We start from the raw sequence: 7,506 nt of genomic DNA, 5'->3' as shown, positions 1-7,506 counted from the left end.
CAGCAGAAACTTGGGCCTGCCACATCCTACCATAAATAACCAGGAAGCACAAGCACATTTAATTATTAATACTATTCTTTAGAATGTACAGGTACATTATGTATAGTCTTGTTTTTGAAATATCACAAATTAAACAGATGACAGATGAGCAAGTGAAATACACAAATCCCTAAAAAACAAACAAACAAGCAAAGCCTATCAAATAATTTGTCAATAAAGCAAAGCTGAGGCCATTACTTCTTAGAGTTTTAGTGCCTTTTTGGAAGTGGCAAGATAAGGGTAGGATATTTACAGTGTAGTATAAGGTCAATTTTTTAACTAGAGGGTTTGATCGAGATTGGGAAATATTTTTTAGATGATGGTAGAATTGTGCATAGAATGAAGTAAGGGGGTTTTTAAGAAGTGTTTTGAAGAACTCTTGAAGCATTGTCTCTGAATTCTTTTGAACAATCTATTGCTCTGGTAAGGATCCTTGATGAGGACTTGTTCTATTGTAAGATAAATGGATTTTCAGGAAGTTCCTAAAATAAATGATAACGCTATCTGTAACTTATAAATATAATTGTGTTTCCTGTAATAGTCATACCAATATCATATCAATAATTAATGAAGACAGTTGAATATTAAAGTCATATAAATAAAGACATTCTCTTGGTCCTTAATGTTATTAAGATGTGCGGTTTTATTTCCTAAGAAAGAGAAACCAATGGTGACATTACAAAGAATCATTTTTGTAGGATGATAACAAGAATTTAGGTATATATCAATAAGAAAGGGAACAATTAATTTCAAGAATTTTAAAATTATTTTCTATTTTCACAATAAAGGGGAAAGAAACTGATAATACCAAAATGTTTAGAAGTGTTGAAAAATATTTTTTGTTATTTATTTTGGTTTGGAATCCTATTCCCTTGAGAAATTGCATTTGCCCTTGATTATTAAGGATGTGCTAAATATAACTTTGTGCTTACTGAAGGCATTTTTCCCTCAGGGAGGGTATATGAAGAGTGTCTTAGAATGACCACTGATCCTTCATCTCACCTTCAGATAGAATAGATTTGGCATCTCAAAATCATTTACAAGATCTTCCTTAGAACAATAACAAAAACAAAAAGCAACCACTGAGTTTACAGAATAGAATCTCTTGAGGAGGGAGGTGGAGAACACGCTGGAAGTATGGGTTGCATGATTTTGGTGGTTTAATGAGTCTTCACACAGTCCTGGATGGATGTGGAACTGGAGGTAAAAGACTCTTTGTTTTTCCTTGATTTTAAAGTAAAACTTGTCAAAGCATTGGATGTGGATCTCAAAGGGAGAAAGGGATGCTTTTAAGGTTCCAAATAGTAGCTAATTCTAGCTTAGACATCCTCTGTTTGGGAAACTCTAGAAGATAGTTACAGTGGGAATGGATAGAGCTGAACACAGAAAGCTGAAATCCTAAGACTCTTGACCATGTTTAATATTGAGGGAGTAAGATCATTCTCCCAGAGAGAAAAATTCCTGTAAGGTGTTCTGGTATCTGGAGGGAGAAAACTGAATCATAGCAGTTGAATAACAGCAACTGATGCTTTAGTTCCAAATCAGAATTAAAACACCGCAGGAACTGTGTAAGACAAACTACACAGATATATAAAGAATATGTTAAGATTTCTGTGTTTTAAATTTTTATTTAAAAAATTATGAACCCATTTAGGTGTTAAACTTTTAGTGGACTAATTGACCTGGAAAACTTTCTCAAGTCTTATTTCATGTCAGTTGTTGCATTTATAATGGAAGGTTTGAGAGAAGAGCCGGATTTCCACAAGGCAAAAGAGTTAAAGGAACTATCCTCATGGGTTTGGTGTACGACAGAATATTTCAAAGATATTTTCACAATTAAATGGATTTGCTAGTTAATCATCCAGTTTTAACTGAACTAACCCAAGCACAATGGACAAATGGGTTAAACAAGATTTCTACATGATATGGGTTGATGATAGTCCCAATGATTTCAGCATAGGAGGACAATAGGATCACAAAAGATTTGACACTTTACTGTCAAGTGCTCTCTTCATCTTTCTCATTCTGAGCAAAAGCATTTGTGACATAACCGTTTCTAACAAGTTGTTCAAAATAATTCAGAATTATCAGGAATACCAACTAAAGAGTAGATCTACCACATGCATTAATAGCCTTGCCCGAAGTGTATATTTTCCCTTGAGATATTAATTATTGATAATAGTAAGCCATTATTATTAGGAAGACATCTTACCAATTCGTATATATGAGAGTGCTTTCCTAGAAATATCATATATTACTATAAAAGTTCATATATATATTTATACAACAACAAATATACACATAATATATTGGAGGTATCTAAAAGTGTGGTTACCTATTTAGAATATTTAGACTCAATATAGAAAAGCATAAAATTTCTCATTTCCAGCCTCTAGGTTAGTGGTATTGACTAGATAAAGGGATCAGAGCCACAGCTGGCAGTATTATCTTTAATCTGCATGCTACTGGATTCAAAATGCTTTACATACACTATCCTTCCAATAATTGTTATTGATATCACTTCACTATCACCACCACGACCATTACTACCACTATCACCACCAGCAAAACAGGTATGGGATATTGTAAAATGTCTAAAGTAATACAGATAAATGACATACACAGGGTTTTAGACTAACTCTCTCCAGCTTCGATCCTCATTATTTTCAACAACACCAGCCAGTGCCTTAACTATCCTGCCAAGACCCAGGTGTCATCAGGAAATCCTTTAGGCACTGCTATGATGGTGGGAGGAAGTAAGTCTATTACAATTAACTTGATTTACTCTCTGGTCGTTTTTACTAGCATAATTCTCTTTGATATTAGATTGTAATTTTCACATTACTAATGCTGAAATCAAGGGTACTGTTTCTGATAGTGTGTAGTAACTTAATTCTTTCCAAGTCCTACTCCTCCTCTATACACTAGAAACAATTTCCTTGCAAAAATTAAATGAATGGAAAAAGAGTGTTTGCTAGGCACACATTTCTCAGTATTTAGAAACTGACAATCTAAAGATATTGATAAGAAAAATGAATATTGCATACATCTCTAATGAGGTTTTCTAAGAAATATAATCTCAGAAAACAATGCCATTGAAGGTGCTTAATTTTATCATGAAATAAACCAAAACTTAATAATGCATTATTAAGTAAACTACCCTATAATTCTCTTCTTTATATGGTACTTATATTACATATTCTGACTGCCATTCGTAAAGTAATTACACGTATTTTCTCTTCTATCTCTACTGACAGAAGTTTTCAGTTAAATTCAATTGGACAATAAAGCTATATATATATATATATATATATATATATGGCAAATGTTTGAAAATACCCTCTAAGTTTAAATACTCAATTTAGAAAAGCATAAAATTTCTCATTTCCATGCAAACATTTTCAGGCTGCAAGTGGATATTAAACCTGCTTATTCTAGAAATACTCAACCAAGGTCGAAAAATATTGACAGTTTTCAAAGATAAGAAATGGATGTAAATCTTTGAAGCACGTTGTTACAAAGTCATTAAAACTAACAAAACAGGTGACTACATCATCCTGATATTCAGTTCATTTGCAAATCTTCGATAAAATGTTTTTTATATAAACCTTTACGTTCTCTTTAAAACTAATATCAGAGAAACGATCTGCTTTTACTAGATTATATATTAAAATGGGAGACGTAGAAAATCAGCAAATGAGGTTATATTACTAATTAGCATACTGTCTCCACCACCTATAATACACTACAAAAAATGTGGCTTCCATTTTATCACATAGATGAAACAGTTATCTTTCAGAGTTTGAAATTTCTGTGATCTTTATGCTTAATAAGCTCAGTAGAAGGCATTTAAATTACATCACTTTTGTCTTGGAAGTTAAATTGGGAAATATTGCATTCTCTGAGATGATAAACTCCGCAGAAGATAAATTATCATGAGAAATAGTTTTAATTGATTTACCATAATAAAAGTTATATGACTTTGAAGTGCAAATGACACATTAAAATGAATCTACAGTATGTTGATAATAAAGTGGCTTCTTTGTTAATGGAATTACTGACACTGCAGATGCTTTCAAGAGTGATGTCTTCTACTGTTAATCAAGAGACATCAATGTGAAATGAATACACTGTTTATTTAAATCCCAGCCCACCTTTCTCACTTATTTCTTCAGAGTAGCTCAATACTAAGGTCTGAATGTTGGAGATTCTGGTCATCATATAGAGTCTATAGTATTTTAGCTGTCCCATTTCTGCTTTTACCTGAACATCTTAATGCATGCACAAGTTCTCCCTGTGTATGTAAATCAGAAAGACTATCAGAGCAGAGGCATGTGACAAAGTCCAAGATGAAGTTCATGTTTAGATGCTTATATACATGTAAACTAATAAAATTTTTTTCTCACACATAAACCTTATGTTCCCAAAGTTTCTGAACAATAAGATTCAAAGGAAGTTTGTGAATGTTTTAGAGGTTTCTTTATTTCTTTGTTGTGGTTTTTTTAAGACAGGAATAAAACATTTCAAATTTGCCTGACAGTTCAATAAAACAAGGTAAAGTAACTACATTTCATAATCTGTGACTCTTCTTCAATTATCTTCTACAATCCATTTTTCACTGAACTGTAGGAATAGTTTGAACCCTATTGTTCGCTTATTTGCCAATCACTGTATTAATCATAGAATTTATCAGTTATCAGTCTATGATTCTACTTAATCAGTAGCAGTCTCTACAAGTAACATTTAGTACCCTTGACCTCTGATTTGTAACTGAATAGCAAATTAAAGTTCCCTGTCATTCTCATCTTCAAAGGACTGTGAACTGGTTTGGCTGGGGAGGTGTGGAAAGAGATGAGACAAAAATTCAGGACTACAATACATTATGGTTGTTTCAGTGCTGGGCTTACTGAGTGTTACTGGAACAACATAGAATATACAAGAATAAACATCAGTTTATTTGCTCCAGGAAATTCTGAAGAACATTATACAGTGATACAAAAGGGGTTAATATCAATAGGAATTATAAATATGAGAGCCATAAAATTTAAAAAGATACACTAAATACCTACCTCTGACATTCACATTCCTATGTCTCAATAATTAGCACAACCTTTCTTCTTTACTAAATTCTTTAGACTAAATTTAACATAAGGTGTTCACTTACCCTATTTTACATATATTAGTAATGAATTATATGATTCTATGTTTAAAGGCTTAATGGCAAGCAGGAGAAAAATACAAATTTTGCAAGTAACATTGTTATTTGAACAATAATTTAACATACTATGTGAACAGATTTTAAGAGAAATAAGCCAGATGAAAATAGTAATGTTTATATAATTGTAAAATAGCTATAAAGAAAAAACATTTAAAAAATATGTTATTTTAAATGTGATTTGTAAAACAAAGTAAAAATAATTTTAGGAGATTTAGTTTTAAACCAAATAATATGACTTTTATTAATAGTATTTGACTAAAACTGGAATACTCTTCAAATGCAGGAAAAAGCAAATATTTGATATTTCAATTTAGAAGAAATTGTTTCTATGAGTATTGTTGTTTGATTTTTAAAAATTCTGTTAATCAAGATTATTGATAATTCTATCATCTTGATAGAATTTATTCTTTGAAAACTTATTCTTTAATCCCAGAAAATACTGAGCTGTGGTTAAAAACATACAGACGAACATCAGAAATTTTCCAGAGTGCATTCATTTACCAATTTGCAACACTTGTGCATTCTTTACCCTTTCGATCTGGAAAGCTTCTGATTTTTTACTGGCTGTTTAAACAAAAATAGATGTTTATCTCTTTAAAATTTTTCCAGGAAGCTGTCACTTTCCCCGTTTACTCAAGCGATGTTATGACAGAATGTGTCAGCTTCTCACAAAAATGAAGAGATATAGAACTGTATTTACTTTAGCTGAAAAATAAGTAGTCATCAATTCAGAGAAAAATGTTTTCCCATCTGAAAAGATGAAGTAAATAGGAGTGGTTGAGAGAAGTATTTCCTAATACTTAAAAGGCAGATGTTAACCAAACATACAACACTGATTCATTTTTGGTTATCATCCTGGAATGGATAATCTCATGGTATGTAGGAGCTGGTACTTCACCATGTGTCTTTTGCAGTATGTGATTTTGTTTTAAAAATGATAAATGTGTTTGCAGTTAACCTTCCTATATTCTCTTCTATGCCAGCTAAAAGCTTTGGAAATTTCAATGAAGATAAGAAAAAAAGTCATCTTTAAGAAACTGCTTTTAGAATCATGTTAGATTCAAAACAAATGTAATTGGCAGAGATTGGCCCAAAACTCTGTACTTCCTTAGGATACTTGAATTGATAGTAATGCTCTTACCAGATATTGAACATTAAATATACATTTCAGTATATATATTTTTCCATTAAAATATTATTTTATTTTTATTTAAAATTTCATAGGGTAAAGTTTCATTAAATATAGTACTGAATGCACTGAAGTTAACAAAATTGACACTGAACAGAAGGAGACACGCAGTGATATAAACTTTTACTCAAAAGTGATTAGAGTGGTGCAATTAAATCAAAAGCAACCATCTTTAACAGAGGGAACAACCTAGCCTACCAGAAAAAAGTAAAGTTAGGCACTTTAGAGTATAACTATCTGTCTCTGGCTAGACGTTTGACTCCTGTATATTACTTAACTACAAGATACTTAAATTCTTTGATTCTGTTTTCCAATCTTCTAAAGGAGAAAAATGAAACCTATTTAATAGAATTTGTGTGAGAATTCTGTAAATCTAAAAATATCTTAAATCTTGTTTACTTTTAAGATATAAAAATGTTGTTTACCTGAAATTCAAATTTCACAGGTCATCCTGTATTATATTTGGCAGTCCTATCCTTCCACAGTCTTTTCAATTATCATTATATTAATGTTTGGTGAAACCATCATTTATTGGGATACGACTATAACCCTGTATTCACAGATGAGCCTTATATTTGCAATGGTTATTGCAAATATATTTTGTCTGCAGTATTCTGTTTTCTCTGAAGCTGTATTTTGTGTAGATTTTAAACCTAATTTATAGCAAAACTTTCCTTAATAGCCTAAATCTTCTCAGTTCCTTCATATGCCTCAAGTAGTCCATCATATTTCTTTCTTAGAGATGAGCCCCATTTACCATTTTTGATGCACAGCATACAGTATAGATACTTCCTTCATTATCACCCTGGCAGTTATTCTGTCACTTTCTTGAAATAGATCCCCTTTTTTACTGTTTTTCCTGATTTACTTCCTCATTTGGGGGGAGCACCTCTTCCAGTGACTTTCTAATTTAGGGTGCATAGGAAGGACATTTTTCTGAGATCTTAAATGTCTGAAAATGGTATTTAGCTAACCTTACATTTAATAAAGAGATCATCTTGCTATGTAACTACAGGCTTGAAATATTTTCTCTATCAACTATAGGCCTTCTTCCATAGTT

Source organism: Lipotes vexillifer, unplaced genomic scaffold (genome assembly GCF_000442215.2).
Source record: "Lipotes vexillifer unplaced genomic scaffold, Lipotes_vexillifer_v1.1 scaffold2118, whole genome shotgun sequence".
NCBI lineage: Eukaryota > Metazoa > Chordata > Mammalia > Artiodactyla > Lipotidae > Lipotes > Lipotes vexillifer.
This window is presented reverse-complemented; position numbering follows the sequence as displayed.